Source organism: Bos indicus, chromosome 21 (genome assembly GCF_029378745.1).
Source record: "Bos indicus isolate NIAB-ARS_2022 breed Sahiwal x Tharparkar chromosome 21, NIAB-ARS_B.indTharparkar_mat_pri_1.0, whole genome shotgun sequence".
Lineage (NCBI taxonomy): Eukaryota > Metazoa > Chordata > Mammalia > Artiodactyla > Bovidae > Bos > Bos indicus.
This window is the reverse complement of record NC_091780.1, coordinates 36,949,741-36,974,146: the sequence shown is the minus strand read 5'-3', so window position 1 is coordinate 36,974,146 and position 24,406 is coordinate 36,949,741. Positions and strand designations below refer to the sequence as shown.

Below are 24,406 nucleotides of genomic sequence, written 5' to 3'. Positions count from 1 at the left end.
CAAAATTAGTGTTAATGTTAAATTATATTAAACATTAAAAATTATATATAGTTCTAAGGACTTTTTATCACTATTTAACCAATTGCTCTTATGAAATAAAAACAAAGCAGACTCATGAACTACATCTCAAAAAATGTGTTTTTGTTTTTTTGGTTTGAGCTAAGCTTTTTTTTTTTTTTTTTTTTTTTGCGTTACATGGCATGAGAAAATAGTAAACTGGTGCTTTTCTCTGTGTATTAGACTTGTATTTGTTTTGTTTTGGTTTTAAGTAATCCGTGTCTCTGTAAATATTTCATTCTTTAAAAACAATGAGTTTTCTTTTCCCTTTAATTTTTCTTTTTTATAAAATATAAATAAAGATGTCATATGGAAATATTTATTGAAAAACCTGTTAGGTGAAAGTAGGCATATTAGAGCAGGAGTTGGCAAACTTTTTCTGTAATGGGTTGGAAGCTAATATTTTAGGCTTTGCAGACCTAGAGGTAAAATCAGGGATATTATATAGATATCATACAACAAAACAGAAAACATTTCCACAATTTTTTGTTGACAGAATTCAGTCTAAAACAATACTACTAGTAATAACAACACCAGTGGCAGTGGAGAACAACAGAGAGATCTAAAGAAAAGAATTTTGGGGAAAAGAAGGAAATAATGTTTTCCTTATTTAGGGTTCAAAGTCTGCATTCCTATCAAATCAGTTGTAAATTTCCACCTGTACATGCTAATTTTGAGTGAGATTTTACATATTTCATTCTAGAAAATGAAATCTCTTCACACAGATAGGTTGTGCCAAACACTGATGTTAATCTAGGTACATATGATAATTTGGGGGCATATCTATTTTTTCTGAGGCATTTATAGAATTTTAACACATTATTCCCTTAAAATTTGCTTTTAGCATGTCATTATATTACATTAATCATTGCCAACTGAAGATTAGGTGGAAGCTCCTCAAATGTACAGTTAATTAGACTTTGAAATACAGATATCTTTTTTGCACTGCATTGAAGTACAAAAATGTTGCAGAAACTGTAGTTTAAACTCAGAAAATACACCTGCTGCCAATGTATGTGGGGTTGAGTTCTCACTTCTCATTTTAATTGTTGATAACATGGGAAATATATACTTGTGATTCAGAAACTTAGTTGTTGTATAAATGACTTGACTGCAGTTTAAGTTTTGCATATAAGTATTGTTTTGCCCTCTATCTTGAATTGAATTCATTACAAACATTTCAAAGTCTGCAGCAAAAACTAATTTTCAAAGCTATTCGGTGTCAGTAACAGTGGTTGAAAGTCACAGACGTTGTTCTCATTCAGAAAAAATTCCATCCTGGCTGGAGTTCAATAAATCCCAATAAACTTTATCACTGCTAAATTACTGAACTGTTACGTGGTAGGGCAAATCAGGATGTTCATCTTTTATTTCTGATAAAAATTCGTAGAATTGGTAATGATTAAGTCTATCAGAGTGAATGAAGTTTTATTCGTGAAGCTACTGGTTCAGTAACACATGATAGATTCAAATATATTTTACGAGGTATTTGCTGATTTAATAATATAATGAATAATCATAGGTTTCAGTGCCTTAATATCTTTACAAGCTTTGTAAATCTGTGCTACTAAGTTTCTTTTGGTCTCACACACATATTTTTACCACTATCAGTGGTAAATCATCTAACCAGATTGTACTGCGAGTTATCAATTCATGATTTCACAACTTTTTTGAAAATATTCTTGCTTGTAGTTTTTCACACAACTGTTAATAGAAGCTTATCCATCAACCACATTACTTCCTTGATAAACAACAACTGGCATTAACTCCTTGGTTAAAAGTTGGCTTTCTCTGGACAAGTTTTAATTTACTCTTCATTGTGAAATGCTTTTCTTCTTTGACTAACAAACGAGCTACACAGAAGCTTACTTTGGTGGCACCTGCATTTCATTTTTGTCTTTTCGAATAAGATATTTCAGGTTTTTCTGACCATTTTCTTCTTGTTTGATGGGAATATTATGATGCATGTATAATCTGGTAGTTTTCTTTTGGCCCAGCTATGATGTTATTGCTTAATAATAACACACTGCTTCCTGTCAAATATAGGACCTTTTTCAATTAATTTACGAAAGCAGCCAACATGACCTAGCAGTCATAGGTCATCTTCTGGAATAATAATGATGTCCCAAAATACCAAGTAAGTTCTTCAAGATGTACTTGGGACACTTTTTCTTCCCATGTAAAATGTGAAGGAATCAATGAAGTGAAAATATTTTCTTTGGTTTTGCATATATGCATACCATATATGCATATGCATAAGCATATACCATACCATATATGGTAGAGCCAAGAAGACACCTAAGAACATAACTCAAGTAATCATTCCACAAAAGGTGAAAATTTGAATGTTAGAGGAAGTATTTTAAAAACCCATAAAGCAAAGAAGCATTATAAATATTTTACTCTGTAGAAGAGGGTATTACAAACTGAAGAGTACATTAGTAATTTTATCGGAAGTATTTTACCCCAAATGTCATTAACTACAGTTATGTGTCCTTGAAAGTATAATGCAAAAATAACAACAAAAAATCATTTACCATACACATTTTAGGAGGGAAAACGTATTTGTGTGAGTTAACACATACTTGATTTCAAAGTAACACATTCAAATTCTGAGGACTAAGACCAGCTTAATTTTGTTAAAAGTTTCAACTCTTAGCAAAATACATCTGTCTGGTGCTGTGTAATGAGAAAAACATCTGTCTGTTTTACATTAACAATTATTGTACTTTTATTACCAGCCAACTTATTTTTTGTTGAATGTCTCAGCTGCAAACCATAAAACAGATGTGACCAATTCCTACAGGAGTTTTTTTCTATAGTCAACAAATAACTTTGCTAACTTCTTCTATTTCCCATATAAAAAGGAAGTTTCTTTAGGCATTCGGTATCTTATTATTTAAAGATTCAAATGACCCATTACTATATTGACAATGAAGAAAAGGAAAACAAGATTCAGGAAACGATGGATGACAGTCTTTATAAAACATTTCTGTCTTATCACACCCTAAATGATTATGACTTCATATAACAGTAACATGTCTGAAAGTTATCTGTGAAGTTATTAGAAAATGAAATCACATTCTCCCATTTTATTATCACTCTTGATTATACTAAATCCACACGTTCTCCTTCTCACACTTCCTTAACTGTTTGCATTTATCAGTAAATGAATGGCTAATTAACAATCACCTGGGATAGCTAATTCATGAAATTGTGTGTTTCATAGACATCAACACAAGTCAATAATGGGAATGACAGCTAATTTATGAAAACTGTCTCATAGACACCAGCACATGTCAATAATGGGAGAGTATATTCAAAACAAGGAGATTTATTGTTAAAAAATATAGTTCCGTGGCTTCCATGTGAGTAATTTTGTATTTTTATTACTGGATTAACATGCACTAGGCAGCTTCTGATATTGAAGTGGTCTAAAGCTTGCTCTCTTGAGGTCGTTGTAATATGATCCTCTTAACAAGTCTCTCAGCCTTCTCATCTAAATCTGCTTCCCTCAATTCTCTAGCCTTTTTGTCTTTACTCTTATTCTGCTCTCTATTCTACAGAGAAAAATGTTAATATATTTCTTTGGGGAGAGGGGTACTTGCTCAGGATTCATTTGAATATGGTAGTATTATAAACACATACTTTATTTGAGATTCTTTAACTTGAGATTCTGAGATCCAAAGTGTTACTCGGTTCAGTTCAGTTGCTCATCCTGTCTGACTCTTTGTGACCCCATGGATTGCAGTACACCAGGATTAAAGAAGTTTACATTGTAAGACAAGGTTCTTTTCATCTGGAAGTTTTAGTTTGCATTAAGTTATGTATTGGAAATATTAGACAGTTCTTCCTTTTCTTGTTGTTTGTCTTTTATCAGTTTTTAAAAATTGCTTGCTGGCTAATTATTTACCCAGTGGAAATCCTCATAATATGCTAACATGCGAGATTAATGTTTTTTGACAGGATTAATGTTTTTTGACAGTATTAATTGAGAAATCAACCCAAATACGCTCAGTAAAAACTCAAATTTGAGAGATGTTAAATGTGAGATTGTATTTTTAACTCTGCAAACTGGGTGGGGTTATTGATGACTAACATGGTTCTGTTTTTCATCAGTTACTAAATTCCAAAAGTATAACAACTTTGGATCAGTTGCTTTTGTATTCAAACACTCTTACAGTTTCAAAGCTGGTGTTGCTTAGAAACCTGTATAAACACTTAATGTCTTCTCCAAAGGAAGAAATAAAAAAAAAAATCTTCGCATAATTTTTAAGTGAGATAATTGTAAAACTAGACCAAAAATACGTATATTTATTTAAAAGCTCTGGAACTGTTTAGAAAATTCTTAAAGAAATGAAAAAGTATTTAAATTTGTTATATTTATAGTATTAGAAATAATATATACATATATATGTGCTTACTCACTTGGTTTACTGACAAATGAACCATGTAAAGAGTTGCTCTTACATTCCTTTGTATTGAGCTACATTGTATCTGAAACTAATATTGGATGGTGAAATTGTATGTTTATGATTTATCCTGAATTTAGAATACAGGGGAACAGAACTAAAAAGTAACTTGTCATTTTCGCATGCATGCATGCTCAGTCATGTCCAACTCTTTGTGACCCTGTGGACTATAGCCCACCAGGCTCCTTTATCCATGGAATTTTTCAAGCTAGAATACTGGAGTGGGCTGCCATTTCCTCCTCCAGGAAATCTTTTGGACACAGGGATAGAACCCTCAATGCATGTAAAAGGGACTTCTGTTCATTGGGTAGTCATGAGCTGTGGTCCTTAGGCTAGAAAAAATACTCACTAAGTTTGTTACATTTTCAGTGATTCTGGGGCCTGGCAGTGCAGTAATTAGATGATCAAGTCCCAGTCTCTGTGGTAATTAACACTATGGCTGCAGATTGTACAGGATGCACACTTCCTATTCATTAGGTACGTGGAAGCCCATGGATGGGAAAGGACCCTTTGAGGATGAACATCAATAGAATCAATAAGCTGATCAGACTTGCATTGCCCAGGTAAGTCACCACAGCCACCTAAGTACACCATTGTCCAGAGTCAAAAAAAAAAGCCTAGTGATTCTAGCACATCAGACCAAGGAAGTCTCAGCAAATATGTCCAATCAGCCAGATTCACAACCAGGTGAAAACGGGGACTTAGGGCACCTAGCTAGGGATACCAGACCTGTCTAATCCTACTGAATAGACTATATACATAGGCTTTCATCCCTCCTCTGGAGGATACTGCTGAGCATTGGTGATTAGACACCTTTCTGGTGAGTCAGCTAGGGTTGAATCTAAACCATATTATATGGGTAAGATAGGGGAAGGACAGAAAAGTGTAAAGTGATTATTACAAAGACTGATCATGCTGCAGAGATTGAATCATGCGGCTATGGATGGTAAGCCACAACCTTGGCTGTGGAAGGGAGAATACCTTAGACACGAGCAAGCTAGGAGTGTAGAGAGGAAATATTCATCTCTTAGCTCTTGTCCACAGAGCATATGGCCAGTGTAAGCCAAACTATAGCCATCACTTTCAACTCAACTGTTAACCACTGAAGAATCTTAGTCTAATTCTCAGAAACTTCTGACTAACCTGTTTAGTTTAATTCTGTTTAACCTTTGGTACCCTGTGGTCTCCCTCTGCTGCTTAAGGGAAGAGAGACTCTTTTGCTTGTTTTTCAGATTATAACCAATGATTCTGAACTCTTTAAGCTGAGAGGTGATGAAAAATCACATTGCTCTGTACTTCCTGCTGGCCAGTCAAAATGGGTCATGTGAGTTTGCCAACACCTCTTGCTGCACTTGGGTTAATGACATATTTAAGAGGTTTGACTTTGGCTGAAGAGCTTGGCTGTCTGTCCCAAGTGCATCTGATTACCCTACTGGGAGTCATATTTGATCCAAGCCACTATGAAGACAAGTAAAATATCTGATGAATCAGTTGTGCTCCTGAGATCTGTTGTTGGAATACATGAAAGATTGGGATTAGGGGTTCAAATTGTAGGGGAACAGCTCCAGCATGATGCCCTGGCAACTGTGAATGTACAGACAGGCATGCCACATTTTATTGTGCTTTGCAGATACTGCCTTTTTTTAAAACAAATTGAAAGTTTGTAGCAAACTATATTGAGAAAGTCTGTTGGTGCGATTTTGCCAATACCATTTGCACACTTCGTGTCTCTGTATCACATTTTGGTAATTCTCACAGTATTTCAAACTTTTACATTATTATTTTATTTATTATGGTAATCTGTGATAAGTGTCATGTGTGATTTTTGATGTTACTATTGCAAAAACATTACAGCTAGCTGAAGACTTAGATGATGGTTACCATTTTCAGCAATGACGTATTTTTTACTTAGAGTATGTACATTTTTCTTTTAGATGTCATGCTATTGCATATAATTTTTACATGCACTAGGAAACCAAAAAATTAGTGACTTGCTTTATTGATATACTTGTTTTACTGCAGTGGTCTAGAACCAAATCTACAGTACCTCTGAGGTATGCTTGTTTACAAACTTAGCAGTTTTGAATCTACTTTTATTGCTAGTAAACTTAGAAGATAAATCTCTCTTTTTCTTTGCACATTTTTCAGCTTGTGACCTAAAATATTGATGCTGAACTATCAAATGCGCAGTAATTTTCAAATCCTATTCCTTGGAAAATTAGTATTTCTGACTACTTCTCTCAGAACTACTTTGGGACCAAATTTTGTTTAGTTGGTTTATTTTTTGATATGCATAAACTTTACCAAATATAACGTTAGACTTTAGAGTTCTGTACCAGAGAGCTCTAACATTAACTTTTGTCAGAGTACATTTGAAAATGTCATTACAGGAAATTGTAAGCTGTCCATCATGGAATTATACAGTGTTTTAGCTGAAAGAATCAATAAACTTGGAGAGCCTTTCAGTTTTTCAGATAAGAAAATTTGTGGCCTGCTCCTGGTTGTGTATCTGATTATTTAGAGAGTAGGAATTAAATTAAGATCATACAAGTCTTTGCATTAAATACAGTCAGCTCTCTTTATTCATGGTTTCTTTATTTGCAGATTTGCTCACCCACTAAAGTCGTATTTGTAAGCCGAGTATCTGTACTCACTGGACTTTCATTACCGTTCAAAGACTTGGGTGGAGTGGTGAAAAATTTGGGTCACCTGGCACTCACATCCACAACCTGGTTCAAACAAGGCTATGCTTTGCTTTGTTTTAGCTCTCATACTCTAAGCTAGTGTCCTTTCACAGTTTAGTGCCATACTTTTCACATTTTTGTGCATTTTGTTGATGATTTCATTGTTTGAAACAGCCTACAGGTGTAGTGCTGAAATGCTGCTTACATTGTCTTATATTCCTAAGTACAGGAAGACTGTGATGTGCTTTACAGAGAAAATACAAATGATAGGTAGTCTTTATTCAGGAATGACATATAGGACCATTGGCTATGAGTTCAGTGTTAACGATTCAACAATATGTACTAAATAAGGTGTCCCTAAACAGAAACGCAGTGAAACCAAGTTATATGTTCAAGATTGATGAAGATGTTCTGACCAGAGGCTCATAGGAACCTAAACTTGTATTTGCCCTGGGAGTTCTAATTCAGTGTTCATTAACTGAGTATTTCAAGTTACTGTGTAGACCGTGTGTGTGTGTGTGTGTGTGTGTGTGTGTGTGTGTGTGAGTTGCTCAGTCATGTCTGACTCTTTGTGACACCATGGACTGTAGCTCGCCAGGCTCCTCTGTCCATAGAATTCTCCAGGCAAGAATACTGGAGTAGGTTGCCATTCACTTGTATAGAGGATCTTCCCAACCCAGAGATTGAACCCTGTTCTCCCACACTGCAGGCAGATTCTTTACTGTCTGAGCCACAAGGGAAGTCCCTTGACCATATGGTATAGACCATAACTGCAACAAATGTTGTGAATTGATTACCTATATATATCAAGATAAATTTTACCCATTCTTCCTCAATGGGTAAAATTACTATAATTTTCTTTTTAAGATTCATGTTGATATTTGGCAGAAAACAAAACTCTGTAAAGCAGTTATCCTTCAATTAAAAAATAAAATCAAAGTTAAAAAAAAGGTTTTACCAATGGAATATAAATTAAGAACATTTCTTAGTCTGTTACTTGTTTTAGAAAATAAGTTTTCCTATGGTATTTTCCTGCTAATTATCTGGTTCTCCTCTCAAGGTCACATAGCTTTTGTTTTTCCCAAAGGATGATTCTCTGACTGTAGTTTTTTACAGTACCTTTCATTATTCACAAGGAATCCAGGGGGACAGGAATTGAGTCATGCAAATCCATTAGCATTACTAGGAAAACAACATATCAGAAAGACACATTTTATTGTAATTCATCATTTCAGGAGTAACTTACATGAAGCCTCATTCTCCAATTATTTGACCTTGCTTTCCCTCATTCTTTTGCATACGTGTTAAGAGTCTATAATTTTTCTAAATCAAACTTGAATGACATCACTTATCTAGGAACTGATACCCCAGATCCAAAATTTTGTGTATTTAAATTCAAAGACCTTTATAAATTGGCCCTATTTGACTTATACTTGGTCTCATATTTATTCTCTAATGCACATTATTTGCTGCTACTGTGATCTCACTGCTCCTCCTCACTTGCTCTGTAGGCACTCACATCTGCTTTTGCTCATGCTGTCTCCTGATATCCTCCAAAATCTAACTTGGAATTTAGTTCACAAATTGTAATATGATTGCTTCGTTTGTAAACATAACTGAAAAGTTCTTACCTGATTACTTCAGTATTGAGAATATCTTTAACTTTATAAAATTTTACAATTTGTAGTTATGTTAGATGAAATATAGTATATTCTAAATACATATGTGTGTATACATATATGTATTTTATATTTATATATTTATTTGACGGAGCTGGGCCTTAATTGGGCTTCCCTGGTGGCTTAGACGGTAAAGCGTCTGCCTGCAATGCAGGAGACCCGAGTTCAATTCCTAGGTCAGGAAGATCCCCTGGAGAAGGAAATGGCAATCCACTCCCACACTCTTGCCTGGAAAATCCCATTGACGGAGGAGCCTGATAGGTTACAGTCCATGGGGTCACAGAGTCGGACAGAAGCACACAAGACCTTTAGTTGTGGCATGCAAAATTTTAGTTGTGGCATATGGAATCCAGTTCCCCAACCAGGGATTGAACCCAGGCCCCCTGCGTTGGAAGTGTGGAGTCTAAACCACTGGACCACCAGGGAGGTCTCTCTAAATATATTTTTAAAATATTAATTTTACTTGAAACAACAAAATTCTGTAAAGCAGTTATCCTGCAGTTAAAAAATAAAGTGGCAAAAAAATACTAATTTTACATGAAAAGACTTGAGTTCATCATGTAAGGTTAAAAGAAAGCACTGTCCTACAGGGAGAAAATGTTTTCTTGTATGTTAGTTTATCCATTATAAAATTTTGATAAAAATTACTTCAGTATTGAATGTACTTTCATAAACAACTGCACAGACTATAGAATGTTTAATTTCAAACAAACTTGAAAAAGAATGTAATCTAGTACTTACAAATTGGAACTCTTAGCAATAATTCTTTATTTCCAAATGAAAGTTTTAAAATTTAATCTTTTATACTTATATGTTTATTCTAAACTAGGAAATATGGTGGTTTCAATTTATCACAAAAATTGTAAAAGAGGTAGTTATTCATAAATGAGAACTCTCTAAAATAAGCTGACATCTGCTATCTAATATATAAAGATAGTGGAAATTCTTTTCTTTTAAAAGACTTTCACCATGATTATTGTACTTTATAAGTCCACTTATTTATTCAAAATTTGGACAACCTAAAGAACTATAGAAAGGAAAACAAAAAGCCCCCATGATCCCAACACAAATACTGGCAAAGTTTTAACTCTCTTCTTAATAAGAAGCTTTCTTTTTCTTCCTTTCTCTGTATAAACAATTGTGATTCTCATAGGAATTGATCATTTTTTCATTCACATGTCATAAGCTGTGTAATGTCAAACATTTTATTAATCACTGCTTGCTAAAAATTAGCTGTTCAGATAATTTTTCGTAAAATGTTTGTAAACTCCTTCATCTGTAAATACTTGCATCTGAATATTTCTTTGTATGGATTCCTAAGAGAGAGATTAGTTTGCAAATAATAAGAAAAGTTAAAGCTCCTAACTTGTATTGCAAAATTGCTTTCTAAAAAGGTAAACGTTTAAGTCTAAAGAGATACACCTAGAATGTAGTATTTGGTATAAGCAGGAAATCTTTTTTTTCTTTTGAAAATTGCTTTCTCAGTTTCATTTTGACAAGAATAATTTCAGTTCCCAGTTGTTTTTAATAGCTTATCACATACATGATTCTTTTATTTCCAAAATATGTTTCAAACCTTGTTTCTTCAGGGTGATCCATTTTTGCCTTTGGTGTGGTGGTGGAGAAATACTAAAATATTCTAATTATTATAGATTTAGAATTGGTAGCATAATGTGCGTACTCATCTTGTCCTTTTTCAAAAATAAAAAATTATGTTTGATTTCCAAATGAGCACTGAAGTCAACTTTTCAACCTCTAATATCAACCCCTGTAGGAATTATTTTTTAATTTTTTGATTCAGTATAATTGGGAATGAATTTAGTTTTCCTTTTAGAGATAACAATGCAGTATTATATGTTATAGTTTATCTTTTCCTGTAGATTCTAAGCTGATCATTGCTTATAGAAATTTATATTTGAAGAACTGTTTAACATGTTTAGCTTATTTCTAAAGTTTATTTTCAGTTAATACTTGTGAATTTGGAAATTAGATATTTAGATTTTAAAACTTTTAGAGTGTATTTTCCAGTTAGGATTTGGAATTGCAAAGAAAAATCCAGTTAGTCAATTTTTATCATAAAAATATTTAAAGAAAGCAATGTTTATTTTCCTCATTTTAGAAAATGGTATTAATGATTCTTAATATTTGGTATTTAGAAAGCTAATAATTATGATGATAGTATTAAGATTTTATAAATATCCACATGTATTTAAATGAATAGTATATAGGAATTAAATATTTTTTTCTTTTCACTATGACTGAAATGGTCCACTGAATAACATATTTTTTTCAGAAATAGAGTTAACATCATTACATAAAATTTTTCTTCATTTCAGAGCAAGCACATTTAAGGATATTTTATTACAAAATAACAGTATGATTTATCGTCCCTTTGAAATAAACTATTTGATATAAATCACAGTAATGAATTTATACCATGTTTATGATAAGAGTTTAAATTTGGGAGTACAGTTTACAGTTGACATTTCATTAGAAAAGTTAGAGTTTTTCAGTCCTGTTCCCAGCACAGATTTTGTGTACTTTTTTCAACAAATATTTCTTAAAAATTAAAAATGACATACTATCTATTTTGAAATTGAGGAATAGGAAACTGAGGAATTTGTCAGTGTCTTAGAGTTCAAAGGATATCCCTGTTGAGATGGACTAGTGATTTATATGCTACTATACCATTGTATCACATATGTAACCTATTTATGAGTATATTTTTAAAACATATGTTGTTTCTGAAGTCAGTGTTTCAGTTTTAGTTGGGAAGTGGCAAACAGTAAAATTGGTATTTATAATAAAATTAATTTAATTGTTAAATTATCTTAGCATTCCTAGGTACTTATTTCATTTGGTCTTTTCAACTTATAATTTTATGTTCTTTCAACTGTGTTATACTGCTTCCCTTAATTCTTACTTACGTTATAGGTAGGTAACGAGTGCTTATATGCCCTGGTACCTGAAATAAAACAATAAAACAGGACCTGCAAAAATTCCTGCTCCTATGAAGCTTACATTCTCATAGCCAAGAAAACTAAGAAACTAAATTACTAATGTTATTTCAACAGGAGAAGGAAGCATTGTATGTAGGCAGACCTGATCAAGAAAGACCTGTCTAAGGAGTGATACTTAGGAAGAAATAAGCCATGCAAACACGGTGTGGGTTGGGGAAAGAGCATTCTAGCAGAGAGAGCTAGGGTATTTCTAGAAGGCAAATATGGCTGCAGCACACAGAGCAAGGAATAGGTTTTAAGAGAGAAAGTCAGAAAAGTAGGCACTGGCCAGAACATGAAGGACATTGTAAAACACAGTAAAGAGTTTGGATTTTACTCTAAACACACCAGAACTTTGACCATGAAAATGATCTTGTCTTCATTTTTTTCAAAACATAAACACAAATACAGCTAGATGTTGTGTTACATCACCAGGTACCCAGACCCACTGAGAGAAAGTGATACTGTAGAACAGTGTAGAACAGTGGAATAGAAAAAGTTCTTCAGTAAAGAGACCAGGTATGAACCCAAACTTATCCAGTTTATTAATGACAAAGATGACTCTAGTACTATTGTGAAAATATAATCTGGGTTAATTGAGTAGCCAAATGGGAAAAATTGCATATCTTCACCCTTGGTCACACCATTGTGAAACAATAAATAACAGATTGCAGATACGAATATCCGTGGTAAGAAAATTATTAAAGTGTTGGGGAAAAAACATAGAAGAATATCTTTATAAAGACCTTAAAGTAGGTTCAGTTCAGTCGCTCAGTCGTGTCCGACTCTTTGCAACCCCATGAACCACTGCATGCCAGGCCTCCCTGTCCATCACCAACTCCGAGTTTACCCAAACCCATGTCCATTGAAACCCATGTCCACTGAGTTGGTGATGCCATCCAACCATCTCATCCTCCATCGCCCCTTCTCCTCCTGCCCTCAGTCTTTCCCAGCATCAGGGTCTTTTCAAATGAGTCTAAAGTGAGATGTAAGCTCTAACCAATGTGTGTGTGTGTGTGTTTAGAAAAGAAAGTGAAGTCGCTCAGTCGTGTCCGACTCTTTGCAACCGCATGGACTGTAGCCTACCAGGCTACTCCATCCATGGGATTTTCCAGGCAAAAGTACTGGAGTGGGTTGCCATTTCCTTCTCCAGGGGATCTTCTTGAACCAGGGATTGAACCCAGGTTTTCTGCATTGCAGGCAGACGCTTTACCATCTGAGCCACCAGGGAAGTTCCATATATATGTATATATATATGTGTGTGTATATATATATCTGATAAGAATATGCAGTGTATGCTTTTAAGATCAATAGGGAAGTTACAGCCCAGTAAAACATGGGCCAAACAATGGAATAGGAATTTCACAAAATGTGGCCAATGAATTCCTTAAAAAATGACAAATCCATTGGTTTTCAAGGAAGTGCCAATTAAAACCATAATATCATACCATTCTAAGCCCACTAGAATGACTGAAGTAAAAATGACTGACAGTCCATGAATGTAGATTAACTTTTTTTACACTGCTATAAAAAGTATAAATTGGTACAAAATATTGGAAAATCATCAGGGAGCACATCATAAAGCTGAATATACACTTCCCACGTGTGCTGTGCTTAGTTGCTCAGTCAGGTCCTACTCTTCGTGACCTGATGGACTGTAGCATGCCAGGCTCCTCACTCTTCCCATATGGGCTAGCAGTGCTACTCCTACAACATAACAGCAGAAATGAGAACCTGTATTCACCAAAACACATATACAAGGATGTTCACAGCAGCACTATAGCAATAGATCCCACTGAAAAGCACTCAAACACTCATCAACACTAGAATGTAAAATAAATCAGTGCTAAACTCACAGAAGGCTTCCCAGGTGGTGCTAGTGGTAAAGAACCCACCTGCTAAAGCAGGAGACACAGGATGCTTGGGTTCGATCCCTGGGTTGGGAAGATCCCCTGGAGTGGGGCATGGCAACCCACTCCAGTATTCTTGCCTGGGAAATCCCATGGAGAGAGGAGCCTGGTGAGCTACAGTCCATAGGGTCATAAAGAGTCACACACGACTGAAGCAAGTTAGTATGCCCATACTCACACAATGGGAACAGGAATGAGTTAACCAACAAATACAATGACTGAATCTTATAAATGTAATATTGAGACCAAAAAAAAAAAAAAACAGTCATAAAAGAGAAAATGCTGTATAATTCTATTTATATATCACTTAAAGTAAACAGAACTAATCTCTGATATTAGAAGTCAGGATAGTACTTAGTCTTGGGGAGAGCAGGCAGTGCTGGAAGGGGGCACAGAGAGACTGCTTCTTTTAATGCTCTTATTCATGATCTGGGGCCTCGCTACGTGGATATCTTTGAAGATTTAACATATACTTCTGATTTTTTACTTTATGTTCATCAGTGTGTGTCCCCTTCTCCTCCTGCCCTCAGTCTTTCCCAGCATCAGGGTCTTTTCAGATGAGTCTAAAGTGAGATATAAGCTCTAACCATAAAGGAAAAAATTATAAATTGAATCATTATTTAAGAACTCTCTTCATCAGACTCCATTAACAGAGTAAATAGGCCATAAAGTGAGCACATGTATTTGCTATACATATATGTTTGTATACATATATATATATCAGTAAGTGTTAAAAATAGCAAGTAATATAATTTGTTGAAACTTGTGAACATGAGAAGGGAAATTTACAGCTTTTGTAAAATATTTCAAGAAATGGCCATGATTTGTTTTTCTTTACAGATGAAGTGTTGCAGTAATTGTTATGGAAAAATAAATAATATGTTTTTCCTTTTATCATTTATTCTTTATCATACTTTTTAATATAAAAAAGCTGCACATCTGGGAAGTCATATTTTTCTATAAATATAAAATAAAAATGATAGAAGTATATGCAATATATATTGAAAACTAAATTTTATAGAGATTAGTAACTCTGAAAGTTTGCCTACAAATCTTTGAGCCTGGTCATTTGTTAGATAACTTACATGGGATCTCTGTTTTATTGAATAAATTATGAATAATAATTGAGTATGTATTTTGTGCCTGGCAAACTGAGTGCTTCTAACAAACACTAAGAGAAAGTAAAGTTTATATTGTGTACTTAATCAATTTTGAGTGATGAACATATAATAAGAAAATTCTATAATCAGTGTGTCAAGATTTCTGGAGTAGTATCACCTGAGTTTAGTGATTTAAAACTGGACAGTTTTTCCTTTAAATAGAAGCTTGGAGCAATCATACTGCATAATTCCTGGTAGCACTTCATAATCTACGTGAACTAGAACTTTAAGCAAAAGCCATGGAAACCGGCCAGTTTTCAAAAGTGGTAGACCTACCAAGAACATAAGGAATGAAATAAGAACTTCTCTAGAGATTATTTCCATAGCTTTAAGGTAACAAATATTGTCCATTTTTATTTTTATTGCCCATTTTTGAAATACTGTTTGAAAGTTTATAGAGACATTATAAAGACAAGTAGATAATTAGTAAGAAAAAAGAGGGAACGTTGTTAGATATGAGTAGAACGATTAGAAACATGAAAACAGTAATGAGATAGCATATTAATATAATTAAGGTAGAATGATATAAGAAGAAAATGAAAGAAAGACAATGTCAGGATGCAGATTTGCTTTTGAGGATGTGGGCAAATGTGATAGGGGAATGATACTTAAGGGAAATTTGGATAGTATTTAGTGTCCTTGTCCCAGTTCATATTTATTTTGGTATAATAGATTTTTCTTTAGCCAAAGCTCTTAGAAATATTTAATTTAAACTGGTGAAAAAACAGTTTTTATGTAATAAGGACATACTAGTATAAAACCTATTTATTCTTGTGGAAGCTTTGAGTTTGATTTGATATTCTTTGAGAGAATAAGGCAAGGACAGGTGACATGAGAACTGCACACATTCCTTTATTCTTAAAGAAAGAATGAATCTTAAATATTACCTATTTTATAAATTGTTCAGTTGCTAAATTGTGTCCAACTCTTTGTGACCCCATGAACTGCAGCATGCCAGACTTCCCTGTTTTTCACTATCCTCCAGATTTTGCTCAAACTCACGTCCATTGAGTTGGTGATGCCATCCAACCATCTTATCCTCTGTTGTCCCCTTCTCCTCTTTGCCTCAATCTTTCCCAGCATCAGAGTCTATTCCATTGAGTTGGCTCTTTGCATCAGGTGGCCACAGTATTGGAGCTTCAGCATCAGTCCTTCCAATTTTATAGTTTCAACTTTTAAAACATTTTAACTCCTTGATAGTGAAAGTGTTAGTCACTTAGTCATGGCCAAATCTCTGTGATACCATGGATTGTAGCACACCAGGCTCCTCTGTCCATGAGATTCTCCAGGCAAGAGTACTGGAGTTGGTTTCTATTCCCTTCTCGACCCAGGGATTGAACCTGAGTCTCCCACATTGCTAATGTTTGTATGTTGGAGAATTATATTCCTTTATTTAACCCAAATATTTTGTTGCAAATATATAAAACATTAATCTATGAGAATAAATGTTTACCATCACTGTGAACATGACAGTCAGTTTTTCCTCATGGATATTATGCTTGAATACTGTTTAATAGAGAATATATGAAGGTTTTATTTATTTTTTTAAATTGTCAAACCATAGGTGATGTGAGGGTCAGGTATGTACATTGTTGCCTATACTTAAACTCATGGCATGAATTTTTTGCTCTAAGATTTTGGTATTATATAATTGGATTAGGAGTTAATGTTTGATCCCAAGCCCATGAATTTTAAAATTTAAAAGTATTTTATTTAGGTATTTTAAAATAAATGATTAACAGTAATTAATTGCAAGCAGTCTTTTTACACACTTTAATTCTGTTTCAAATATTACATTAATAAATTTTTAGAATATTTTGGCTAAAAACAATGCAATAATATTATATTATCAGTATTTTTACTAAGTAAAATTTATGGAAAGGAATTGAAAATTACAAAGTATTTTAAACAACATTGTGTTGTTTTATTTCACAAATAGCTTTTTGTGTTTTTTTAATTGTTCAGAAGCGCTGACATTTTCTTCTGGATTATTGCCATTTATACTTGCTGTTTCCATGACGACAGGCTTTCCCATGCATGCTTCCAGAAAATCAGATTCCTACTTTAATATGTTAATAATTTTTTTTAAGTACTGCCAATTCGTTAGTTAAGTATGTCCCTGCTTCATTTCAAATAATTGAATTTAGTGCCTATTGTAGCATTTAAGACTTTAAAATGCTACCTTATTTTTAGAAAATTAATTTGTGTAGTTTTTCTAACAAATTCCTTAAAAAATCTTGAAATTGAATATCCTTCATTAGACTTTACCAGGAGAAGTTTGAACCAGTTATGTTTTAAAACAAAAATGAAATTTCCTAGTTGCTAAATGTTAAATCACTATCCTAAAGAGCATCAGTGGATCGTTTTCTGTTGTTAAAATATAAAAGGCAAAGTGCAGCAGAGAATTATATAAAGTTCCTAAAGTCCTTTATTGATTTTACAGATAAAAAGGTTAGGCTTACCTGTATCATTTAGCCTTTGTATATACTTTTGTAGATGTTGAAACCACTAAACATTACTGGCCAGTAGCCATTACGTTAAGTATCAGTCATTTTAAAAGTATCTTTTATACACTCGAAAATTAGGTGTAGTAGATAAAAGTGACTTGAAAGGAGAAAATATAAACTTTTTGTATCTAACGTGAAATGATTATATTTTAAAACACACTTGTATATCTTCTGTGTAATATGTAAACTCAAAGTAGTGTATTGGATGCCTCTTCAAATAAAATCCACTTTTAAGAGCTACATACACAGATTTTTCTGCATCATAAATCATAACATGTTTGGAAAAAGTAAAACCACAATTTCAAGGACTTTGGTATTATGTAAATTCTTTTGTTATTATGTCATATTCATTGTGTTCTTTCCAAAGCTCTTTAAAAGCCTTTAGTATGGATATTAAGCAGTATGGTGAAGTTTGATTGTAATGTCTTTTATGCAGTTAATATTACATACTTTTAAACATTGGAAACTTGGTAATTTAATTATTTCCTAATACATGCTATTTTACTTTAAAAAGTTGTATTATCTATGTAATATATACCATCTTTATAAACATTCATAATCCTTATATGCTATATTTCACAGTATACTAATCTCCTGTATTTATTTTGCATATCTAATGGTTATGGCAAATGAGTTATGGTGACAAACAAAATTTGCATTGGTTTCAGCACCTCTTTCATGACTTCTGAGCAAAAATTAGTCATTTGCTATTGGAATAATCAACTAATTGTTGAATAGAAAAATTAGCTTTATTTAGGAAATCAGTACAAGTGATACTTTGGCTGAAGAGTCTTAGAATTTATGCTAATGGCTGTGGATTATCTCATGAATTTTATGAAAAACACTTAATTCAAAATCTTTAATTTTTTATTTATTAAAAGTATAGCTATATTTAGTTTGTAACTTTACATTTTCCATGTTCTTTCTGATATCCTAATTAATAGTGTCATTCATCCCTTCACAATCCTTTAAAGCAAAGGTTCTTAATCCCTGGTCTGTGAAAGATTAGATCTTTATTTCCCTAATTTCTCTCTGAAATTTAGGATTTCTGTCAATTATGAATATGAGTTGCAATCAAAATATCATTAATGGATCTATGTATGAATATGAGCTGCAATCACAATATCATTAATGGATCTATGACAGCATTATAAGTAGCAATCACAGATATTTCAACGCCATGTTATAGTATTGAAGACAACTAGAATTTAATGTGATCTGTCTCAATAAAACTTTATTCACAAAAAAATAAGGTAGATTTGGCCTACAGTTAGTAAGTCTGCTGATCCCTGCTTTAGACTATTTCCTCAGACTCTCATTCTCCCCCTTTTACTTCTTGATCCTTTATAGTTAGATGTACTTATGTTGAAAAGTATGAAAAACATTTGTAAATAATTCACATATTAATAATAGGACTGACTTTGTTATTAGCTCATAAACTTGACCTTGAAAGCAATTTCCATAAAAGACTTAAACATCTTCTATAATTCTGGAATAAATAGCCTCCTAGTGAGATAGATTTGAAGTAAAATACATGTTCAGATTTAAGCTTTGGTATGTTCTTTTTAAAAGTATCTTTACAGTATATAACAGTATTTCCCAGGACATAGTCTTTGGAACAGTTGTTAGAACAGAATGAGATCTTTCAAGGAAAAGGTGTTCTATAGTTAATTAAGCAAGTTTGAAAAATGCTGGATTTATTTCATTTCACCATAATTCATGGTGTGCATTATTGAACTAAATTTTCAGATAGCCAGTAAACAATTCTGTATAATGATATTTATACCTTTGTTTCCTGTACTTAATAGTCAACTTGACTGTGACATCTTCCCTCAGAAAAGGCTTTCTCCTCCTTCCTTCCTCCCCTCTTTTCCCTTTTCTTCACTTTCTTTAAAAAAAAAAAAAAAAAAAGCCGATCAGAATACTTGCGAAATTTACTTAAATGAATATCCCATCTATAAACTTGGTTTGACTGTATTAATATCTGGGCTTCCTTGGTGGCTCAGTGATAAGAATCCATCTGCCAATGCAGAAAACATGAGTTCAATCCCTGGGCCAGGGAAGATCCCCTTGAAAAGGAAATGGCAGCCTGCTCCAATATTCTTAGCTAGGAAATCCCATGGACAGAGAGCCTGCTGGGCTACAGTCCAGTGAAGTCCCAAAAGAGTTGGACATGACTTAGCAACTAAAGAGCAACACCATTAATATCTAAGAAGTACTTGAGGTGTAATCAGAATAGATGCATTATGTGTTTTAGTTACTGATTAAATTTCAGGTGACCAACAAAGTATACACATCAATATGGTTTTTCCCGAAGTATAATTTCCACTACTTCATCAGTCTTTAAAGTACCTCATTTTTTGAGGAATAAGTATTAATTTAGCATACTTTTCTGTACATCTGGGCAGCTTAGCTGTATGTATTGCCCAGAATCCTAGGTGTTAACCGTTTTGTTAGGTAAAAAGAGATTCTAATGAGAAGTTTTCTTTATTCATTGATTTATTAATATTCAACAATATGTATTCAGCATCTCAGATATACCAGCCAGTGCACTAGATGCTAGTTTCATGGGACTTTGATCTTAGGGATGGTACTGTGAAGTTAATTAAATGAACATTTGCAGCATAGCATGATTTTTTTTAGTTTTTTAATTCTTAAAATGGTATTTCCATGTATAGTATGTTTAATGAATTTTTGAATCAGTGATAACCAGCCTTTGTTCTATTCATAATTATATATTAATGTGAATTGCTATTTGAAATGATGTTCGTTTTTAAAACGTTAGTGTATCAAAAGTGTCTACAGTCTTATTAAGTAAGTGTAAAATATAGCCCACATATATGAGGATTTTTTTCAGTAAATAAGTGCTATAGTACTATAGGATCCACAGTTAGCTGAATCCATGGATATGATAGGGAGGACTGAGAGTCAAATTATATTCAAATTTTCGACTGTGTCGTGGGTCAGTGCCTCTGACCCCCATGGTGTTCAAGATCAATTGTAAATCTATAAAAACTGTGACAAATCATCTGTTTTATATTTGAGTGAGCAGTAAGAAACAGGTTTTTAATGAAGTGCATTTAAAACCTTTATTTCCACATTTGCCATTAGTTTGTTGTTCATGTTCAGGTAAATCAGTGAATCACTCCTTCATGCTGACTCTTGATTTAGATTTGTTTTCACTTTATTCTTAATCTGTACTGTTAAAATACTACCCACCTTCCACAATGTTTTTTAATTGCTTCCTGCCAAGTACATGGAAGCTTTATAAGAGAAAATGTATCTTTAGTCTGATTTTTAAATTTTCTTCTATCAGTTATTTCATTTTAATCTTAACTTTTGTTTACATGTATCATTTCATGTGTTAATGGAGAACCTTCAGAAGATTTTTTGTATCCAGAAAGTAGTCTGGAAACTGTGGATAATCTTATTATCTTTTATTGTTTAACTGTTCATCTTATTCTAAAAACAGCAACCAAGACTACTGAGGGAAGTTAACTAGATCATAAGTGGATTATGAGCTATTTGAGGGCAGAGGCCATTATGTACTTAGATTATATTTCTTTCATGTGGTCCAGAGTAGGAAGTTAATAAAACAATATTCAGTGAATCAAACGTGAAACCAAAATAGTAAATCTTTTTTCTGTATTTGCCCACTTTCAGTGATTATTCCTGGAACTCCCAATTCTAACCATTTTATCTCTTTACCTATTTTCTTCTGGGTTTTCTGTCTGTCCCTGTTTCCTAAAGATTTAGCTTTCATCCTCTCTTCTTCTGTCTGTGTTGCATGCTCTTACTGAAGACCTTCAGGCAGTACTAAAACCACTAGTACTAAAACTGTACTATCTTTAATCTTCACAACTAGAGAGTGTATCAGTTTACAGTACCCAAAAACTTCATTTCTCCATTTAAGTTCTCTCTTCTTTCTTGTGCCTTATTCTGTCAATAGCGTTACCATCATCCTCATCACGAAGATGTAGAACTTTGAGTTTAATTTTTAGTTGTTTTTTTTCCATTGCTTATAATATCCAATTTTGACAATTTTATCTCTAAAATTATTTTGCATCTGTTCAGTCTCATTGTTATTGTTTAGTCGCTCAGTCGTGTCTGTTTGTGACCCCATAGACCACAGTAGGCAAGGCTTCCCTGTCCTTCACCATGTCTCGAAGTTTGCTCGAACTCCTGTCCATTGAGTCGGTGATGCCATCCAACCATCTGGTCCTCTGTCAACCCCTTCTCCTCTTGCCTTCAATCTTTCCCAGCATCAGGGTCTTTTCCAGTGAGTTGGGTCTTTTCTGATGAGTCGACTCTTCGCATCAGATGGCTAAGGTATTAGAGCTTCAGCTTCAGCATCAGTCTTTCCAATGGATATTCAGGATTGATCTCCTTTAGGATTGACTGCTTTGATCTCCTTGATGTCCAAGGGACTCTCAAGAGTCTTCTCCAACACTACAGTTCGAAAGCATCAATTCTTCAGCTCTCAGCCTTCTTTATGGTCCAGCTCTCACATCCATATGTGACTACCGGAAAAATCATAGCTTTGAGTATACAGACTTTGTCAGCCAAGTTCAATCTCATTAGAACTATAATTTTCATTGACTCTTACCTGAATTGTTGAATAATTTCTTAATCTCTCTATAAGCAGTCTCACTTCTCTCAGTGTATCTTATGCAAGTTTAACAATCACTGCTCCATTCTCCTGCTCAAATATTTGTTTTTGCATTGTCTACTACTAAATTCAGAATCTTTAATGTAGTATTTGAGACTCTCTGCCTATTCTTCTCTAAAGATACATCAGTGAGTATTCAGACTTACTCGATTTTTAAGATTCTGCCTAATTAAGTGCTATATTCTGTATGACACCTTTCTTGAGATATCCTATACTTTGTCATCTTCTTTCAAGACAGACTACTGTTTATTTCATCATAGCACCAAACACAATGCCTTAGACATAGTAAGTATTCAGTAAATATTTATGGACATTTGAAAGAAAGAGAAAAATTTTCTCTATGGCATTGTTATAACAATTTAATACATTTTCCTTAAATAAAATTAGAACCACTTTTAAGTGAAATCATCATTATTATTTGTCACACATTCAATTTAATACTAGCTTTGCTCACTTTAATACCAGTTCCCAATTTATACTATTCTAGATTGGCTTACTTTGCTAATCTAGAGAGCTTTCATATCTTTAAACATGTATATGCCTATAACTCTTCCTCTTTTATTTTAAAGATTCATTTTTTAAAATTTAATATGATTATTAAAAAATCATCCAAGCCATTCCTTTCATTTGTTCATTAAATTCTATCCTTAGAATTTTCTCTATTTTGGATATAATACACAAATCTGCCAGCAGTGCAAGAAACCCAGGTTCAACCCCTGGGTTGGGAAGATCCCCTGAAGAGGAGAATGGCAACCCACTCCAGTATTCTTGCCTGGAGACTCCCATGGACAGAAAGAGCCTGGCAAGCTACAGTCCATGGGGCCATAAAGAGTCGGACACAACTGAGCATCTAAGTATGCACAGACAAATGATTTTTAGTGACTGAATAGCCTATGAATCTTTTTCTGCCTTATAATTTTTATCATCTTTATGACATTTCTTTGCATCATATTAAATGTATTTGTTTCCTTAAGTGTCCATAATTTATAATGTTTATAGTGTGAAATATGCTTAATTATATATAGTAAACAGGTAAGGTAGAAATAAGTGGCTTTTTATGTGTGAGTTTATAAATTGTGTGTATTATAAGAAATTCTTGTTGATTGAATCTTTATGCTCATCAAACCCAAGTAGGATATATAATTTTTATATTCTTAGATCAAATCATCAATTAGAGCCTTCCTAACTACAAATTTTTTTCAAATTGTTACAAGCATTAATGGAAACTGATGAATTTACCCCAAGTTCCTTTTATTCCTTTATAACATCCCTGGACTCAAGAACGTATTCACTCTTTGAGTGAAAGAAAAAAAGAAAAGATTGCTTTTAAAAACTGCTTAGGAAAATTACATATACTAAGTCCTCAAGAGCATTTCATTTGATGATCAATAGAAGTTAAAATACTACTTTTAGAAAAAAAAGGTTAATAAAAATGTGATATTCATCTTTATGAGAGAAATGAAGAAATGACCTGTCTCTTTCAGTCAGTGCCATATTAGCTGTTGACTAATTAGTGATTAATTACATTAATGTGAACAACAGCTATTACTGTATTTACTGAAAAGCATATGAATTCCCAAATATAATACATAGTTCCACATAAGTAACAGAAAATGTTAATGAGCTCTTACATTACTAGATTTTTCTTTCCTTCTCTTATTTGATGAACTCTTGTTTTGGTGAAAAATTTGTCTTGTTTAGGACAGAATTTTATTCCTTTCAATAGCCTTATTCTTCAAAGGAATGGATTTTCATCACAGTGGTTTTGTGTGGAATTCTTAAGGTATAAATTGGTAATCATTATAAAGTAGTACACATCTATGTTTTGGTTGTGTCTGATTTTTCTAGGGTAGAAGTTATTAGCATGATGAACATATGGCTGGCTGTAGTATAATGGGAAAAACAGCAGAAAACATACTCTTACTGATCTGCTGCATGATTATTTAAATACTGATTTGATCTGACAAAACGAAGAACATAGTGATTTTAGTATGAAATGAATCTAGGAAAAATGTCTGTTTCCAAAGGATAGGATTCAGGACATTAAGCGGAAATACCAAAACATATTAATAAAGCAAACATGTTTTGAGTATCTGTTCTTTTACTTATTTCTTTCAGAATTTATTTTGGACAGCTTGTAAAAAGCACTCTTTACAGTTTTGAATCAAGGGGAGTTGGCTTTCTTTAGCCATAATGCCAAGAAAGTAGCAGTCTCACATGAACAAAAGGATAAGTAGTAGGAAACATGCTTCAGATATCAATTCAGATC

General features: G+C 33.3%; 1 protein-coding gene across 7 annotated transcripts in view; it reads left to right on the top strand.

Annotated features, from left to right (window-relative positions):
* Window positions 1–24,406, top strand: part of NOVA1 (NOVA alternative splicing regulator 1) — a 166,947-nt gene that overhangs the window by 74,218 nt on the left and 68,323 nt on the right. Inside the window, exon 1 of one of the 7 annotated variants that reach the window (XM_070775408.1) lies at window positions 11,202–15,294. The exons of the other annotated variants lie outside the window; for them this stretch is intronic. The gene's annotated coding sequence lies outside the window, so the exon portion shown is untranslated. Of the gene's footprint in view, window positions 1–11,201; window positions 15,295–24,406 lie in introns of those variants that run through there. 7 annotated transcript variants of the gene reach the window in all.